Below are 19,303 nucleotides of genomic sequence, written 5' to 3' on the forward strand. Positions count from 1 at the left end.
AGCAGTTACTTTCATTGGTCTATGTAGTTAGAGTAAACCTAAATTTTATCTGTTCAAGAAAACTCATGTTTGGTGTAATTCCTTTTGTGAATAAAGATGGAAGGGGAGATGGAATCATTTTTCAGGATATTTTGTTGCTAGAATAAGTGGTGATAGGAACAATAAATAAATAAATAATAGGTAGATAGATAGCAATCAGGGTTGTCATTTATCTTTGCTATACAAAGAGGAGAGGACAGATTCCCTCTCATTTGCAAACATGCAATGGTTTGTGAATGACCTTAGAATGAGGGCAAGGGAAAACACTCTGGAGTCACTGGCCTGCTAAACACTGAGTGTTAATTCAGGGTACCAAACTGACTGTGAACTCGTTGATTCAGTGTATCTGCAAGGGTTCTGTTTATTGCACATATAAGGCTTAATTTCATTTTATTTTTTCGAGTCACACAGTGAGAGATCCAGTAAGTGTATATAGACCATTTTCTCCAATAGAAATTAATAGGTTTTCAAAATGTGTTCCTTGGGTTAAGAATGTTCAAATGAATTTCAGATTCTACAAAGAAGTTCTAAATATGTCACACCAGTAGTTGCTTGTGTTCAGTTGACATCTAATTTTCAGAGCAGTAGTCCATTTGTGTCCCTTCCAAGAGTGGCTAGTTACCCACCCTTTAGTATGTGTGCACAGTATTTCTGCCTTATTTCATTTAATAGCTGTTGACAGGAAATAGAACTGTTAGGTTTATTAGTTTTAAACCATCAAGGTCTATTAATTTAGATTGAGCAGTACAAAAATGTAACAAATTCTGAGAGTACAATTCGCTTCTGTATTTATCCTTTTTTAAAAAACATTGAGCCTGCACAAAACATATATTGCCTATGGTGACCTCTTGAAATAAAAATTATCAACCATTTATCTGCATGCTTTCTCTCTATTGTTTCTTTTGTTTTCTTTTGCAGCAATTAATAAATCCTTGAAATCCATAAAACTTCTCAAACACAAGCTGACAGAGAGACAGAACTTGGATATTAGTATGTGTAGTGCTCTGGGAGAACTGAAACCAGGAGCAAGCACCTTTTGAATATCTACATGTTTGGGTTAAAAATCGGTTTTATTGATTACAAGGATTTATGAATTGATTGCCACATGCCACTTGTTTGGCCTCAAGGTTCTACAAAGAATGCTCCTTGGATTATCCATTGTAAATCTGGATTCAATATTATGAAGAAAACCTTTTGGATTATATATATGATTGTGAATTTGGACTTTTGATAGCTGAAAGGAGAGGCCTTGGATATAAGATTGTAGATCTTAAACTTATGTTTTCTACATACACACAGTGACTATTTTATAAGCTTCCTTTATGAAATGGTTACATGGGAAACTTGATATTTATCTATCTATCATATTTGTATACCACTCAAAATGCAAGTGTCTGGGTGGTTTACAACAAAACAATAAAAACAACAAGTTAAAATATTGCAACAATTTAAAACTTAAAACATTAAAACTATTGAAAATCATCAAAATAGTGAAACAGTTTCTGATTAAAAGCCTGGGTGAACAAATGTTCTGATATACACGTTTATAATAACCTTGAATTTTACTTTCCCGGGGAATTCCCCAATGCACTGTGCTCATTGTGCGGTGCATTATGGGATTTCTGGAGGCTGGGACACATTGTCCCAGCTTCTGGAGATCTGTGTAGCCTGGAACAGCATGAATCATGTGGAAATATGTGGTCCCCGCCAGGGGTGGGTTAAGCTTTTTGACACTTGAAGGCAGCTAAGAATTTGCCACCTCTCTTTGGGGACGGCTGCAGCTGCAAGGGGAGCAAGAGGAATCCCCCTTTTACCTTTTTAAAAACACCGCTGAGAGGAGGGATGGAGGCAGCAGAGGCAGAGAAAGGCTTATAATGGACTGCTTGCAGATGGGCCCATTCAGTCATTTGGGAAAGAGCTGGAAGGAGCTCTCTCTCGCCAGCCCTGTCGCCCCATCCCGCTGTGCAGCGGTGATTGTTTTTGAAGGAGAGGAGCTAAAATGAGCTCTCTCTTTCCCCCGTTGCCCCATCCCTCCATGCAGGCAGCGGCGTTGTGTTAGAAGGTAAATGGGGAAACCTTCCCCTCACTCAGCAGCTGTCACTATGTCCTTTACTACCCCCATCCCACTACTCAGCGGTGTTTTTAAAAAGGGGGGACTTCCCCCATCTTCCCTGCAGCAAAATTTGCTGCTTCTCAAATTTTGCTGCCATAGGCAAATTGCATACTCTGCCTTTCTGTTAATCTGTCATTGGTCCCTGCTTCCACCAATATTGAACAGTCATCTGGGGGAAGACGATCCTCCCCTGCCCCCGGCCGGCCCATCCTGTCTCCAGTCATGTGAATACCCTTACTCTGTTCTCCAGTATTCAAGCACGTAGGCTGTATCGATTTGCTGATTTAGTGCAATCACTATGAGTACTAATGCTCAAGCCTTAAGCATAATTCTTTATTAGTATAGGGAGATTTCACAACAGAGAAAGTGTTTGTGTATTTGTGCATGCAGAATTAGCCATTATGACTACAACTACTCCTGCAGTATATAATGCATTTTATAGGATTTAAAATAAAGCTAATATGGTGATGGTCAATAGCAACAAGCCTATTCCCTGCTTCTGTCCCCTAAGGAACAACAAATTTACTGCACATACATTAGGAAGGCATGGTACTACATTGCAAGCTAAAATACAGTGAAGGCATGTTTTGAATTATCATGTGGAAAATCTTCCCTAGAATTTACGTATGACATTATCTGCTTGCAGACAAGCAATCCATAAAAGAACTTTCTGCATAACTGGTCTGAGTGTGGCTTTGATAGCTATTTCTGCCTCAAAATGCTGGTACCACGAGAGAGACATTTGTGCAGTTACATCGCTATCATTTGCCACAGATGTCAGCAGTTCAGAGACTGACCTACTGTAAACATTGAAAGCAGTCAGCTAGAAAGAGTGGGCATTTGCTATTGCTGTACTACAGACAAACTGTTCCTGACAACCAGCTGAACCTCTGAGCCTCTCTCTCCTATAGCAGTGATTATGGAAGATGCAGGATGGGAGAAGTGATGTTTAAATAGAAAAGTAGATATATTTTACCATATATGACTTAATAAATAGGGAGTGTGTGGAGGGGGGGTATGTAATAGTATTTGTTTTTAGCAGTGTCTACTAATTTTAATTCAAAATGATGGTATGACTGATCAGTGTAAAGGCTGAATTGTGTGTTTCTGAAAGTATCTCCCAGAATTCATGGAACCCATGCCTAACATTTATCCAGTCAAAATCTCTCTTGAAATAATGAGAATAAGTTATTCCACAATTATAGATTGCTTTTAGTGCCATTTGAGTAAAATCGGCACCGACATTTCCCCAATTTCATGCCACTCCATATTTATTATGCATTAGATTAGTTCTGAAAAGAGAGGGTAACGTCCTCAAATCATTAATTTCAGAAAAGTTTAATTGATTTCTGAAGGATAATACCAATGTAAGTGGGATGGGAACTAATACCCCAGGCCTTCAAAAGTTAATTGGGTGCATAAGAAACTTCCTAATGAGTCAGACCCTTCTTCCATCTAACTCAGTACACTGACTGACAGCAGCTCTCCAAGGTTTCAAGGCTGGAGTATTTCTGAAGCTGGAGATGCCAAGGATTGAAACCGGGACTTCTGCGTGCAAAGCAGATGCTCTGTCAATGAACTACAGCCCCATCCTTTAAAAGAAAGGAATAAAGAAAGTCTCTTTAATTTCAGTGCTACGTACATCACAGTAAGTATGCCATTATTAGAAGGAACGATTCTCAATCTTATGGCAGCTTCCTAATACTGCAGCTGAGAGCCCGTGTTTATAGGGTCAGCACTGGTAACTTTTGCAAATCTATATTAAAGAAGGGGAAAGAGGGCATATGTATAATCTTCTTACACACACATCATGTGAACTTAAAAAATAATTCTGCATTGTTTTATAAAAGGAACACAACATAATTAAGTTCTTGATGGTTTTCATCTTACCTAATAAACTCAAAGATGTTCTACATGCTGACAAAGCTGCATGTTTACTTCATATATTCCCATTTTTCCTTGTGGAAGCCATGCTAATACAGATATTTTATGTTACCTGCAGAAGTAGAGAAAGATTTCTTGCCTTCTCTAATAGGCTATGACTTTTTGTTCTTGTTAAGCATTTCATATACACATGAGACTGCAGTGTTGCACGCAAAAATAGCTTTGCTGTAAAATGTGGCAATTGAGTCACTATAATAGCATTCTTCATTTCTAAGAAGCTAATTCTCTCATGTGTCTCATACTTGTTCAGCTCTTCTCCTACAGATTATAAAGGTGAGGTTACTCAAGTAAAGATAAAGCAATGAGGTCAGATGTAAATGAGGAACAGAAGAAGAGAGAAAAGAGAGGATGATTGAACTTTGAGACCAAATAATTTTATGCATATGTGAATGAGTGGATTGATACTATAGATGGCTGAAAATCCCAACAATAGGTAATTCCATGCTACTGCCACAAATGACACATAAAAGGCCATTTCTTCTCTTGGGACTATAAAAATGAGGTCATATTCGATCACTACTGCTCCAAGCAGTAGTATACTGGAGGGGTGGGTGTATGCCGACTCTGCATAGGGAATACTACACATATATTTTATAGCAAAGATGTGGTTAGCATCTGCTCTGGTTTCTGTACAGCTAGCTGAAAGGCTGTATTCTACCAAAAGAAAACCACAGGGCTCTGTGGGCTCCAGGAGTCGAAATTGACTTGAAGGCACACTTTACCTTTAGTCGGCCTAGGACAACTTCTGTCAATTTCAAATTCCTTGATGCCACTCTCACATATGAAGGTGATGCAAAACGTGCATATGTGCAAAAATAATTTTTACCAGGACTTCTGATAGCACTAATTTATTTATGTGTTTATTTTCCGCAGTTGTCTGATTTAATCCTAGATAGTAGGTTGTATTCCCGATCATGCCTCAGAGACAGGAAGTAATTTTAAAGTTGTAGCTGATATCCGGTAGCTCGGAAGGCGTAGCGCAATTCCCCAGTTCCTTCCTGTCTTGCCTCAGAGCAGCACGCTTCCAAAGAGCCCAGCGTTTCTCAGGCTTGCTATTTTCCTTTCTTCTCCCCCTATCCTTTATTCACTGTGTGAGGGTGGGTAGGGAGTCCTTAGCATTTTCTTTTGCAAAGCGACCTTTTTTCTTTCCAGCCGTTTACTTAGTATTTGCATTTTTTACTTTCGCTTTCCCCCTGAGGCTCTTCACGCCTGCTTTTAGCCTGCATAATGGAACTGGCTCATGTCGGCAATTTGCTGGGAGGCTCTCTAGCAGAGGGAAACCCTCCTGAACCTAACAAATGCCCCAGGGGAAAAGCCCACGATGCGGGTAGTCACGGAGGGAAACTTCTCTCTCTCCTTTGCCTACTGTGCTGGCTGGCGCGTCTACCTCCATCATCCCTCCCTTATTGGGAGGCATGCTCCCAGCGGAAGTGGCCTCTGCCTTGCCCCACAAGGCAGACAAAAAGAGCAAGATCCATGAGGAGGTAGACTTGGGCGCAGGAGAGGGCAATAAAGGAGAGTCAAGTAAGCCCTCCAAAAAGCAGAAGGTGGCCCATGAGAAGCATAAGTGCCACAAAAAGAAAACTAAAGTACCTGTGGCATGTTTGAGTGAGCGCTTGCTTTTGCAGGCTGTGTGCCAACAAAGATTGCCACGACGCCTTCCTCATGCCCTTCTTCAGGGGCAGGGCGGTTCATCTTCTGCCATCACCGGGATGGGCGACCGGTGTACGCCCGCGATAACTGATACTGGCAGCGTCCCGGGGGAGGGGGAACATGGTCTTCCAGCCATCCCCCCCATCCCAGCCAGCAACACCCAGCTCTGCCAGCCCTATGCCTGTTCCAGTGGCAATTGGCCAAGAATAACCGCAGCAGCCAATACAAATGTGAGTTAAACCCCCACTCCATCTGGGGTCCCACGTGGCCACCCGGCCCCTGAGTTCGAATAATGGCTGCGGGAATTTATTAAATCTGAAGTCTCTTCCCTACCAAGTGTGCCAATAAGAGAAAAGACTCAGACTTCCAAGCCTATTTTTCTTTCTTTCTCCCTGGGCTCCAGCCCCACCAGGGGAGTGATTCTGCCCAATGAGAAGGGTTTTTTCCTTCCCAGGCCACCTAGGCGTCGCATTCCTAAGAGACCTGCCTTACCAGTGTCCTCTACTTCATCTGAGAGGGACCCTCTTCCTCCACCTCCCAAGAAACGCCCTCCTCCCTCTGACCCCATTCCTGCACCTCTACCCCCCTCCCATCCCAGCCCCTATACAGCCTTCCCAACCTCTACGCCCTCCCTCCTCTGACTCCTCCACAGAGGAAGGGGAGCTTTCACAGGAAGAGTCTCCTTCTCAGCAGACCTCCTCTTCCTTCAGTCTCTTCCAGCTGGCAGATTTTGAGGTGTCGCTAGCAAAGGCACGCCGGGCCATCAAGGATGTTTCCCCTGAATCTTTTGCTTCCACTCAACCTGGGCTTGACCAAGTAGTCTTTCCTTCCACTTTGGCTTCAGCCTCCCCCATCCCCTTCCCCCCTCTGTTCAGGGACACCATGATGGCGGAATGGAAGGTTCCCTTTGCTCCTAAACCTACCTCTGCCATGCCTAAAAGTTTTTATGCTGTGCCTGATGACGTTATGTCCCTGTTAGTTTCCCCAGCGGTAGATGGTCCAGTGGCCCAACTGGTCTCAGGAACGGTCATGAACAAGGACGGTGATGAACAATTGAAGATTCCGGAAGACAAAAAATGTGACTTCTTACTTCACAAGGTTCATGAGGGTTCGGCTACGGTTATTAAGGCGGCAACCGGCAACTCTATTTTTGCTCGTGCGTCAGTGCTATGGGCTAAGGAGTTGATCCAGCTGGTTCCTCCTGAAAATAAACATCTGAGACTGGGTATTAAGAAACTGGCCAAGGCCTGGGCCTTCATGGCCGATTCCAGTTTGGATTGCATACAACATGCATCCAGGTCTGTGGCTGCCGGAGTGGCCGTTAGAAGGTGTATCTGGTTAAACAATTGGAGGGTGGACCATAAGTCCAAACTTAACTTAGCTCCCTCTCCCTTTACCGGCTCCAAACTGTTTGGGGAATCCCTGGAACCAGTCTTGGTTGAAACCAGGGAAAAGAAAAAAGTTATGCCGGTGTCACGTAGAGAATACTCCCGACCAGGTAGATTTGCTCAAAACACTTTTCGCCCCTATAAGTCATATCAGAGATCATCTTACTACTACTCCAGAGAATTTCGCCAATTTGGTGGCAACTACAGAGCCCCCTGGTGACAGCAAGGTCAACAGCAGCATTTCATAGGGAACAACAGAAACCAGGCTCCCAGACAGCTCTTCAGACCTGGTTTTGCACAGGGCAGGAAACAATGACTCCTTGCCCGTCGGAGGCTGGCTCCGCTTCTTTTCAACAGCTTGGAGCCAATCAACTTCGGATTCATGGGTGCTCGACACCGTCTCCCAAGGCCTCTGTTTGGAATTCTCCACCCTTCCCAACGACTCTTACATTCCCACTCCTTGCGGCGGATGTGTCTAGTGATTCAGCATCTACTTCAGATACACGCTGTCAAATAGGTTCCCATGGAGGAGTTTTTTCAAGGAGTGTATTCTCTGCTTTTCCTAGTACCAAAAAAAGATGGCTCATGGAGAGCAGTCTTGGATCTCAAGCGACTAAACCACTTCATCCAAAAGAGGTCCTTCAGGATGGAATCCCTCCGCTCCATCAAGGAGGCAGTAAGGGAAGGGGAGTTCCTGGCTTCCATAGATTTGTCGGAGGCCTACCTCCACATCCCCATTCACCCAGAATTTCGCAAGTTACTCCGGTTCCAGTTCCTCGACTGTCACTTTCAATACAAGGCAATGCCCTTTGGGCTATCGTCGGCCCCAAGGGTATTCACCAAGGTCATGGTAGCTCTCATAGCCAGGATGCGGATAGAGGCCCTCCATGTGCATTCCTATTTGGACGGCTTGCTGATCCGCTCCCCTTCTCTTCATCAAGCCTGCCAGGACACTCAGAAGACCATCCTGCTCCTGGAATCCCACGGTTTCATAGTCAACACTCGGAAGAGTCACCTCACCCCGTCACAGTCACTACAACACTTGGGAGTCCAATTAGACACCCATCGGGGAGTAATCTCATTGTCGGCGGAACGTTGCCTCAAGATGGTAGCCCTAATCCAACCACTTCTGACCAGACCACGGATGGATGTCACCCTCCTGGCACAGCTTCTGGGCTCAATGATCTCTTGCCTGGAGTCCACCCCTTGGGCAGGTCCTACTATCGCTACGCTGGTGGATCTCTCCTGCCATTCGTCAGGGCCTGTCGTTCTCAGCTCCATACAGGACTGTAGTAACCACGGATGCCAGCCTGACTGGTTGGGGAGGTCATTGTCAGCTACAGCTTGCCCAGGGAACCTGGTCGCATGAGAAGTCATTGAACATCAATCTGTTGGAACTGCGGGCCATCTGTCTCTCCCTACTCCAGTTCCTCCCACTCTTTCGGGATCAGCATGTGTTAGTCCGCATGGACAACGTGGCTGCGAAGACATACGTCACAAATCAGGGAGGCACCAAGTCCTGCGCCATGATGAAAGAAGCGACTCTTCTATTCACATGGGCAGAGAAACATCTCGCCTCTATTGCAGCTGAACACCTTAGCGGCACAACCAACCTGGAAGCGGACTGGCTCAGTTGCCAGAGGGTGGACCCGGCGGAGTGGACCCTACACCAGGAGGTTTTCGAACAGATCACAGAGGTCTTCGGAGTCCCAGTCGTGGACCTCTTTGCCTCCCAGACCAATCAGCAAAGACCCAGATTCTTCACCAGATTCCATTGCCTGTTAGCAGAGGATATCGGCGCTCTCATGGCTCCTTGGCCTCCAGGTCTCCTGTACGCCTTCCTGCCAACCGCCATCGTAGGCAGAGTTCTTCAGAAGATGATCCTAGAAGGAGCAAACCTGATACTGATCGCTCCTCGATGGCCCAGGAGGCCGTGGTTCTCAGACCTCGTATCTCTATCCATCACGGACCCGTGGCCTCTTCCCCAATGCCAGGACCTGTTACATCAGGGACCCGTGCTCCATCTGGACCCAGAATGGCTCCAACTGTGCGTGTGGAGGTTGAGCGCTCCCACCTGAGATGCGCCAGATACACCAAGGCAGTGCAAGATACCATCTTGGCCTCCAGAAGACCATCTACTACTAGAATTTATCAAGCCACCTGGTCAGCCTTCTCTAGGTGGGCATGCAGGAAACACCTGTCCCCTATCGCAGCGGGCATACCTGAAGTTCTCTCATTTCTACAAGAAGGTCTAAGGATGGGTCTCCAGCCCAACACACTGCGCAGGCAGGTTTTGGCACTATCGTCCATCTTAGACCTGTCTGCTCAGGGCTCTCAGCATCTTCATCCTCACCTGAGTCGTTTTCTCCGAGTGGCAGTCAACCTAGTTCCTCCTCCGGTTCATAGGTTTCCCTCCTGGGACCTTAACAAGGTCCTCAATGCCCTTACTCGACCTCCTTTCGAACCTCTTTCCTCCATTCCTCTGAAGATCCTCTTGTATAAAGTGCTTTTCCTGATGGCCGTTACGTCTGCGCGACGAGTATCCGAACTAGAGGCCCTGTCAGCATGCAAAGAGCTTTGCATGTTCAATGAAGATGAAGTAATTCTCCGTCTCGATCCAACCTTCATCCCGAAGATCAATTCTTCCTTCCACAGGTCGCAGGAGGTAGTGCTCCCGTCCTTTTGTCCGAAACCTTCTCATCCCAAGAAGAAACTTTGGCACACTCTGGATGTGCGCAGGGCTCTCCGTATATACCTGAAACGTACCAGACCCCATCGTGTCTCGGACGCGCTCTTCATATCTTTTCATCCTACTTCCCTGGGCCACAAGGTGTCAAAGTCTACTTTAGCGAAATGGATCAAAGCCACCATCTGCTTGGCCTACCAGTCTCTTCATCTTCCGGTTCCAGGGGGCATCACTGCCCACTCTACGTGCAGTGTCAGCACATCGGTGGCCTTCTCGGCCAACGCGCCTCTTTAGTTCATCTGTAAGGCAGCCACATGGTCTTCTGTCTCCCCATTCATCAAGCACTACAAGGTAGCTTTGTTCCATTCTAATCAGGCTGCCATGGCGCACACTGTTCTTCAGCAGGTGGTCTGATCGTCTGCCTTCCCTCCCTAGGTTCTCTGCAAACTTGGGCATGTCCCACTATCTAGGATTAAATCAGACAACTGTGGAAAAAGAAACATTGGTCCTACCTGTGAAGGGTTCTTTTTCACTGTTTCTGATTTATTCCGTGCCTCCTGCGGACAGTTGACCTTCTTGGGCTAGACTTGGGCGCAGTTGTGGGAGGTGGCGACTCCCGGGGTCAGCAGAACCTTTCCTGTTTGATTCATTCACTGTGCTTTTTTACTATGATATTTTCTAACTCTAATTGTCTCTTATATCAGAATGTTTTTTCTGCTTTCGCTCTTCTCTGTAGCTACTAGTTCATTCTTTCAGCTTGCGGAATCCTGGCTCGACAGTCTGGAACTGGGGAATTGGGCAGTGCCTTCCTAGCTACCGGATATCAGCTACAACTTTAAAATTACTTACTGTCTCTGAGGCATGATTGGGAATACAACCCACTATCTAGGATTAAATCAGACACTGCGAAAAGAACCATTCACAGGTAGGACCAATGTTTCTTTTTCTTTTGATTTCTATACCACCCTTCCAAAAATGGCTCGGGGCAGTTTATATTAAAACAAAACAATTAAAATCAATTAATAATTAAAAACAGAGACTATTAAAACACCATAGAACAATTAACAGTTAAAACATTCAAAACAGTTTAAAAACCCTGGAAAACCAGGTTACAGCAAGTTAAAAACATTTACAAGAAATTAAAAACCCTGGAAGGCCAGGGCAAACAGGTTTTGAGGCTCCTGAAGGCTATGAATGAATTGAAATTACATATTTCTGCAGGGAGTGCATTCTATAGCCCAGGAGCAGCTACAGAGAAGGCCCGTCTCTGAGTCGCCACCAGACGTACCGGTGGTAACTGGAGATAGACCTCCTCAGATGACCTTAATGTGCGGTAGGGATCATGCAGAAGAAGCCGCTCTCTAAGGTAACCTGTGGGTTCTTTGGCTACCACCTGCCCTGAGCTGTGGTAGTCTTGGTGACTTAGTACTCTCCTGAATGTGTTTGGATTTTCTTGCACTAGAGGCTGGGGAGACAGCTTTAATATGGTGTTCTCCAGGTTTTAAGGGCTGGCAGAAGATACTGAGCATATACCTGTTCTTGAACCAGGTGTTTTGGGAATGGAGGCTAAAGAACTGAGTCAGATAGAAGTGACAAGAGTTGATGTTCTAAACTGTCTGAAAAAATTGAAGACTAGCAAATCGCCAGGGCCAGACGGCATCCATCCAAGAGTCCTTAAAGAACTCAAATGTGAAATTGTCAACCTCCTTGCAAAAATATATAATTTATCCCTACAATCAGGCTCTACCAGAGGACTGGAAAGTAGCAAATGTAACACCAATTTTCAAAAAGGGATCCAGGGGCGATCTGGGAAATTACAGATTGGATAGCTTAATGTCTGTTCCAGGCAAACTGATGGAAAACATTCTCAAGGATAAAATTGTAAAGCACATAGAAGAACAGGCCCTGCTGGGAGAGAACCAGCATGGCTGCTGCAAAGATAAATCTTGCCTCACGAGCCTTGTGGAGTTCCTTGAGAGTGTCAACAAGTGTGTGGATCAAGGTGATCCAGTTGGCATAGTATACCTCGACTTCCAAAAAGCTTTCAACAGAATTTTTATTTATTTATTTATTGAAACTTCTTATATACTGTCTCCTCCAAAGACTCTAGGTGGTGAACAACAGAAATACCAACAACAATCAATTAAAAAAAAATCATTAAAGGGCAAACACCTGGCAAAACAGGTGTGTCTTAAGAAGGGCTTTAAAAGCAGCCTGGGAGGGGGATGTTCACCTCATCAGCCTCAACAAGCTCAAAGGTATCCTTGAATAGTATCACAAGACCCAGCCTCTATTACCTCAACAGATCCTGAGCAATTGGAATCCAACTTATCAAAGTTCCTCATCAAAGACTCTAGAGGAAACTTAGCAGTCATGTGTTAAGGGGACAGGTACATGTGTGGATTGCTAACTGGTTAAAGGACAGGAAACTGAGGGTAGGTATAAATGGAGAGTTTTTACAATGGAGGGAAGTAAGATGTGGGGACCCCCAGGGATCTGTATTGTGCTTTTTTATGTATTCATAAATGATCTAGAAGTTGGGGTAAGCAGTGAGGTGGCCAAACTTGCTGTGTGGCACCCCACCCACCAGAGCCCCAATAATTCACACGAGCAGCCGCACCTGACACACTACCAAACAAATGAGGGTAAGGGAGCGCTCACTCACTTAACCTTATTTAGGAGGATGGCTACTTAGGCAGGCTTGCTGCCTGGAGCCATTGGGTTCGCCCTCGAGCCCGCAAAACCAGGCTGGGCTCCCTTAGCCTGGTTTTGCATGCTCGTGAGAATAGCCTCTGTAGTCTTCAATTTGTTTTGAATTAAGTATTTCCCAAGTGTAAAATACTAGGATGCAAAAGAACAACTTTCTGGTTAGAATAATTGACATGTAAAATTGCTTGTTCTGTTATGTGCAAAATAGAACTAATGCTTAAGTGATGGAAACATCCTCATTATTTCTTTACTTAAGAAATACCCCAAACTGTACTCTAGTATTGAGTCAGAATAATTGGCTTTATAATAATCCAGCAAGTGTTTAATTTGCAGTCTGTTTTTTCACATCTTCTAAATTTAAGTCACTTGGTACTTGCTAAAATGTGTGTGTACATCAAAATAGACAGTTTTCAAATGGATTCATATCTCCCTCAGTGCGATGGGTAAAGGATGAATATCTTATTTCAGAATGTTGACATTTTTCAATGAAATAATTGCTGTTTTGAAAATGTATTATATACTGGTATGCATGACTTTATATTCGCCAGCTCATGTCTAACATCCTTTGCAGTAGTTTGTGATGAAGTAACAGTTTATCAGGAGCTTATTTGAATAAAGGGCTCATCAGTGTGATGCAGAGGCTGTTCTCATGAGCAGCCAAGACAGAGCTAAGGAAGCCAAGCCTGGGCATGGCTGACTGTAAGAATCACTTGGAGCTGAGCAGCTCCCGGCAGCGCCTTGGCAGCAAACCCAACTAGGGAGCCTGCCTCGTAAACAAGGTTAAGGGAGCGAGTTAAAGAAGCATTAATTCTTAGCCACATTTACTTGACCGTGTGTCAGCACAGGCTGCTTTCAACCGGTGCTGACACACTGATGGGCAGTCACCCATCTCGGGGGGATCTCCATAATGCAGTGCACACTCACATGGTGCATTGTGGGATTTCTGGGGGCTGGGATGTGTCCCACCCACTGCACCTCCATGCTGCATGGGTCAGCAGTGGCTTGTCTGGGTGCATGATCTGTACGCCCAGCAACTCTATCCAGATAATCTGTGGGAAAGGTATGTTTAAGCAGCCTTCTCCGCTGCCCCACCTGCCCGGTCATGAGAGCAATCTCAGACTGTGACTATTATCAGATAACCTTCCTGGTCTCTGTTCTTCATCTTCAGACACCGTACTCTTGTAATTCCCTTCTTGTCCTCTGTCTTCTTTGCCTTTCCTCCCTGTCTTGATGCCAATGTGATTTGCTCAGATGTCATTGTGGGGCTTTTCAGGCCAAGATTTAGTTTCCATTGCATTAGGCGCTATGGTGTCCCAGAGGGGCACCCTGTAATGGTGAATTCTTAGGTAATTTATAAATCAATGGTCTGAACTCTAAGGTTCATGAGCAACCCCTTGTTACATTTAGTTGCTTTATTTTATTAATTTTAATGCCATGGACTTTTGAATGATACCTATTTTGATGGATTGAATTTGCTGAACACATATTTCATGCTTGACATGATGACTGGAAATTTGATTCCTCAAATGAAACTGAAATTAATTGTTTTCTAATCCCAATAAAAGCAAGTTAATGCAAAGGAACAGCTGTTGATCTCAAGTGATCTATCAATTACATTCTTCGAAGGACACTGGTTTTAGTAAATGGGCAGCTTCCAGACTAAGTTATGACACACAATTGAAATGAGACAGATCAGTCACAACTAACTTTGCCTCATTCATTTCAATGGAACTGAGTCATAACTTAGTCTGGATGCTGCCCAATGTTTATAGCAGGGTTGCACAATTTTAGCCCTCCAGCTGTTATTGGACTACAACTCATATAATCCCCAGCCACAGCAGCCAATAGTTGGAGATGATTGGTGTTTTAGTCCAACATCTGCCAGAGGGCCAAACTTATGTAGTCCTGGAAACAATAGGAAACCTTACTTTTTGGAGACTGACTTGGCACAACAATTTTAAGATGCATCCGTTCACACTAGTCAGCTCTCATATGAAGTACTACATTCTGTGTACAGCTCTGGAAACTGTGCTTTAAGATCTAGACATATTGGGATGGGCTCAGAGGAGGGTAACAAACATGGTCAGTGATCTGAAAAATAGATCTCTTTGTTTTCCCTGTGAAGGAACTAGGCATATTTAACCCGAAGAAGAAAAGACTGAGAGAGCGCATGATACTACTCTTTGATAGTAGGCTTTGACATAGAACAGGGAAAGTCTTGTTTCCTACTATTCCAGAGAGCAGGATTAGATCTAATGGCCTTAAGTTACAAGAGGCAGATTTGACTGAACATCAGGGGAAACTTCTTAAGTGTAAGAGCAATTCTACAATGGCATCAGTGACTGGGAAGTGGGGGTGAGCTGAGCTCTCTCTTGGAGATCTTCAAGCAGAGACTGGACAGCCATGTGTTGGAAATGGCTTCACTTTGGGTTTTCTGAATCAAGCAGGGGGTTGGACTAGATGGGCTACAAGGCCCACCCCAACACGATGGTTCTATTCTTAGCAGAAATGGAGTAAAAGAGGACATAACTATTAGAACTATTTCCTTCTGCTCACCAATCTATTACAATAAATTCTCAATAATTTGAGTTTCTGTCCTTGGCCCTTTGCTGCACATTAGTTATTAATGAACATTCATTTCTTAAAATAGGGTTACATATTAAAGAAAGCACTGATCTCCTCCAAGCCTCCACTAAAACACCATCACCTGCAGCTGCTCATTATTGCTTATCAAAGTAGGCAGCTGTAGAAGCACATAGGTCTGCAGGCTGAAACATCTTTGATTTTTGACCATGCCTGATTTTTAAGTGACAGGGCATTCCATTGTCATAATACAAATGCAAATACATGCAAATTGCACCACTGAGACCTAATATTATTCTGAGCCTAGCAATTTTGTTGATATCAATCTCCCAATTATCTTTCTATTGCCATTTTTTTCTTTGCCTCCACTGATATAAAAATGGAAAGCAACAAAGTTCTGACAATCCAGTGTCATCCTACTTATTCCATTTTGTTTTAATGATTGAAGTATAGCACAGCCTAATTGCCTTAAATGTTAAGTGCTGGGTTGTGAATTCCTGGGCTGTGTTTGAAAGCAGGTAGTGCTAGAAATGTTATTGAAATATATGGTGTTAGCATTTTCACTGCTCTAACAAAAGTGACCCGGTTCCTTTTGCTGAATTTGGTTCTATATTCACAAATGGTGCTGCATGGAATTTAGAACCAAAACTATGGTCACTGTCCGTGATCTGTCTCAAATTAGTTACCAGATGTGTCAAAAAATACTCTCTTCTTAATTCTGGAAGAACCCAACCTGCTATTTCTTCTCAATAAGAGCCCCAGCAAATAACTGCTCAGTGTTCCAGTTCAGATGTCACATGGAGCGAAGATTGAGCCTTGGCTTGGTGCACCATCTATCAGCCTTGGGAGCATGTTTCACTTTTCTCCTGCCTGCCCAAACCTCAGAAGTATTCTGTGTTAATTAATGAGCCAGAATTGGTTGGGACAGCTGAGCCAATGGATCCTAGCTTATTCTGTTCACAGTTGCAAAAACAAACAGCCTGAACCTAGCTTCAAACCTTCAGTTCAATTTGTAGTTTATTTTGGAACTTAGGATACAGTAAACCAGGATCAGATGGACTGGACGTCACAACTGATCCTGGCTTGTTTCTCAGCACAATTGGAGGTAGGATTCTTTTGACTCATATGTAGGCAGGAAAGGGGAAGAGTGCATGCTTATGAGGCTGTGAGACAGCACACAAAGCCATGTCTTAATCTTGGTTCTGCATTACGTCTGACCCAACCCAATGAGTCAAATGAGTTTTCAATTCTTGATTTTAAATCTGCTCAGCACAAAAGCCAAATCAGGAAAAGGTTACAGTTTAGCAATCGGAGGACATCCCCCACCCCACCTAGTTCCCTATTTTTTAACAAGACGGACAAATGTCCTGGTGGCCAGTCTGGTTTCACTGATCCAGTTGTATGATCAGCAGATATTAGAACTGAGAACACTCTGAGGCTGTTTAACGATCAGCCCTACCTGGGCTTGCAAAACCCTACTCGTGTCAAGCACTGGGATTGTGGTCAATCCTGGCGCTGCCCTGCCGGATAGCCCAGGAATTTTCCCGGGGCTATTACCCAGGTAGAAGGACACTAGCACACCCTTTTACCGGAGATCCTAGTCATGTGTGTTCTCAGGCTGCCTGCAGAGCTGGGCACCTAGACACAGAGCCAGGCGTCTAGAGTGCATTGTTCTTTCTAAGGCCTGCGCATGTGTGCGCACTCAGACATTTTCTGATGTCCACTCAGTTAATTTTAGATCCTGTTCAGGTTGAATCAGGAAGGTCCCACTCTGAATATATGTGTGCACACACTACCTTGATACTGCCATCCAGAACAAAACTCATTCCGCACAACAGTGAAAAAAAATAGAGAGAACACTGCAAACATCCATTGTTTGTCCTCTCCTGATTACTAACCCTCCTGACACAGTTCTTCATCTTTCTTAATTTATGTTCAGGACATCCATTCTACCAGCTTAGCTTAATGCTTTTTTGAAAAGATTTCCATGCAGCTTCTACCTTACAAAGAGCCCAAAGTCTGCTTTATCAGACTAATGTTAATTAAGGCTGGTTCTTAAAACCATCTAGTGGTAATGGTGTTGGACTAGGACTGGGAAGACCTGATTTCAAATCCCCGTTCAGCCATGAAATTCACTGGGTGACTCTGGGCCAGTCACTTCTCTCTCAGCCTAACCTACCTCACAGGCTTGTTGTGAGGATAAACTTAACTATGTACACCTTCCTCTGGGTTCCTCGGAGGAAGAGTGGGATAAAAATGTAAACATTAAACAAACTTCCGTCACATGTATCTCTCCAAGAGATTGTGGTCAGCTTTTAAAGTGCCTTCTGCTTGGTGAGACTGAACCTAGTATTTTGGGGAAATTGGGATCAGTGCAGAATAAGGTATAAAAGACAGGTCTATCCCATATTGTTTTTCACCTTGGAAATATTATTACTTGCATTCATGTTTTTTCTCAATCTTCCAAATGGAATACTATAATAAAATATTGTTGGCTTTTGCAAAATAACCTAGAAGAATTCAGCTTAATCTCAAAGAAGTGTTCCTTCAATGCACTGTTTCCATCATACTAAATGATTCCTTGAGGACTTTTTCATCAATTGTACAGTAGCTTTTATTTTTTTCCTTTATTCCTTTCTGAAGAACCAAGATAATTTGGGATTAAATATATAGCCTTTGGGGGAGGCAGCAGAATAGAATGACTTTATATAGCACAATTTGTTAAAAGAATAAAAATTAGAAAGTGGTACTCCTATGCTGTTGGTAATACTCATTTTTAATGCACATACGTTTAATGTGTAGTTCTAGTTCTATTTGATACCTCATTATAATGAAGTTTTGTTTGTTTTGGTACTTCTGCTTAACAATGCAGATGTGTATTTGTTTGGAAATCTTAAACACTGAAAGATATACAGCCATAGTAGTTTATGAGTCAATACATTTCTGTAACCATCTTCAGACAAACTCAACCTGTTAGTAGTTTATGGATTTTCTAGAGTATGAAATTCAGATCGGTTAAGAGGACACATTACTACAGACTAATGTAGAATTATTCTGTATTGTGATTAACCTGTAAATTATAGAATAGTCCAAAAAAGAGATTCTTCTTTCTGAATAGAAATAGATATCCAAAATTAAAGTGATTTCACACACACAAAGGAAAAAAAAAGCTATTAATACCGCATAATGCAGCTAAACTAATAGTGTTTAGGGGTGTGTGAGCTGGTTCAAGGGCTCGAGGTCAAGCCAACCCCCACGCCGGGCCAGTTCATGGCCGGTTCAGGGGTGCCAGAAATTGTTGTTTTTCCCCCAAATTGCACTTACCGCTGCTAAGGGTGGCCTTGTGGGGTGATGCTGCAGTTGTGGGGGGTGGGAGTCTCCAGCGGCTCCCTCTGTGAACATGAGGCATACATTTTGGAGGCGGCCATGCATGCGCACAGGCCATTTGCATGGCTGACCCGGCCATGCAAATGGCCCACGTGCATGCACGTTGGCCTCCAAAATGGCCGCCATATGCTCACAGAGGGTCAAAATGGCCTGAAAACAGGCTGAACCAGGCCATGGGAGACCAGGGGGAGGCAGGCAGGGGGAGGGGGAGCCGCCGGAAGACACACACACAGAGCCCGCCATCATGGCTGCTGCATCACCCCCCAAAGGCTATCTTCAAGTGTTGTATGTTTCCACTGAAGTTTCTTTTAGAAAGCTTCATACTGCTACTCAGTCAAAATTTGCATTCTGCTACAGAATGTTGCCTAACCACTTGAGTCTCAACTGAAAGCCTGCATGTTTTCATGCTTGCTTAATGCTTAAATCTCTTTCTTGTTGTTTGTAATGTTACCTCCAAAATGATCAAGTAGCGAATTTGGGACAAACAACCATGAGTCGCTATTCCAAACTTTCAGTAGCTTTACAAAACAAACAAAGCCCTGCACTACTTACTTCAAATTCCTTGTGTACATTCATTCCAAAAGTTTCAAAACATTTTTCACACTGCAATATTTACATTCCTTATTGTCACCATCTCAGTATTTTTCACAATACTTTGTTTAAAATCCTTTTGTATTTTTCAACTTTTTCAGTATTCTCACCATATCTATGTTCTCATATTTTCTTTAAATTTTTCATACTGAAGTAGCTCAACTAGTGAGGTTAAATGCCCCACAGCTCAAGTCGTAATTGGATTGCCAA

General features: G+C 43.8%; 1 protein-coding gene across 17 annotated transcripts in view; it reads left to right on the forward strand.

The window, feature by feature from the left end:
• The window catches only part of EPB41L3 (erythrocyte membrane protein band 4.1 like 3), a 219,037-nt gene that overhangs the window by 112,440 nt on the left and 87,294 nt on the right, over window positions 1-19,303 (forward strand). The gene's annotated exons all lie outside the window — the stretch shown is intronic.

This window comes from Hemicordylus capensis, chromosome 4, assembly GCF_027244095.1.
Source record: "Hemicordylus capensis ecotype Gifberg chromosome 4, rHemCap1.1.pri, whole genome shotgun sequence".
Classification (NCBI taxonomy): domain Eukaryota; kingdom Metazoa; phylum Chordata; class Lepidosauria; order Squamata; family Cordylidae; genus Hemicordylus; species Hemicordylus capensis.